Raw genomic sequence first — 932 nt, forward strand, 5'->3', positions numbered from 1 at the left:
TTTCTTGCTCTGTCACATGTGGTGTTTTATGAGGTTCATTAGAAGCAGTGATGTGTTCTGAAAGGCGCTGACTGGACCTCAGGAAAGTATCATAGAGATTCACTGAGAGATGGGAATAAGGGATCTCAATTCATACAGCAAAAATCTCCACTTAAAATTATAAAAAAAATAGTCAAAATAATTGCCAGCAGTTGTGTTCACAGCTTCTAGCTTTGATTCTACTATAGAGCCAAATGTTTGTTGGGTATAAAAGAAAAGTGTAATTATTATTTTTGCAAGTCCCTGAAAGTCCCAGTTGGAGGGGTTTTTAAAAAAGAAATGATTCATTTGGTATTAGTCACAGAAATGAGGCACCTTGGCATTGGTTCAAGCACCACTGTCCAGATTTAGGCTGCAGTTAATTTTGCATTTCCAGCACGGGGCTCACTGCTTCAGTCACTGAGGAGAAGTGCTGCCAGGCATTCCAGAATTCAGGGCAGTGCCTTGGAGTTAAGCAGCCAAGTCTCACTCCTGCCCCTTCCCCCATCAAAGCCAGTATGCAAAGAGTCCCTTAAGGAGAGCCTTGGGTGCCTGCTGAGGTACTGGATGCAGGAGCAGTGGGACAGGAACGGGGCTCCTGTAGCTCTTTGTTTCTGTGCTTTGTGTCTCACCTGTGTGTCCTCCAGGAAGGGATGCCTGAATCCCTCAGGACTCCCAGGCAGTGCAGTGAGAGCCTGAGGAGTGTGAGCCTCCCTCTGTCTGCCCAGAGCACCAGCTTGAGGGGTGTGGGGATGAAAGGAACAGCTGTTGTGGCTTTAGGATCCCCCTGGAGAGTGCAGCTCTGTTTGCACACGTGTCCTCCATCCTGGTGTTGCCGACATCTCCGGCTGCTGGAATTTGCTTGGCAGTGTGTGCAGCCCGATGCCTGATATGGAGAGGTGTTTTGTACTGTG

Source organism: Cyanistes caeruleus, chromosome 7 (genome assembly GCF_971803275.1).
Source record: "Cyanistes caeruleus chromosome 7, bCyaCae1.hap1.1, whole genome shotgun sequence".
NCBI classification, from domain to species: domain Eukaryota; kingdom Metazoa; phylum Chordata; class Aves; order Passeriformes; family Paridae; genus Cyanistes; species Cyanistes caeruleus.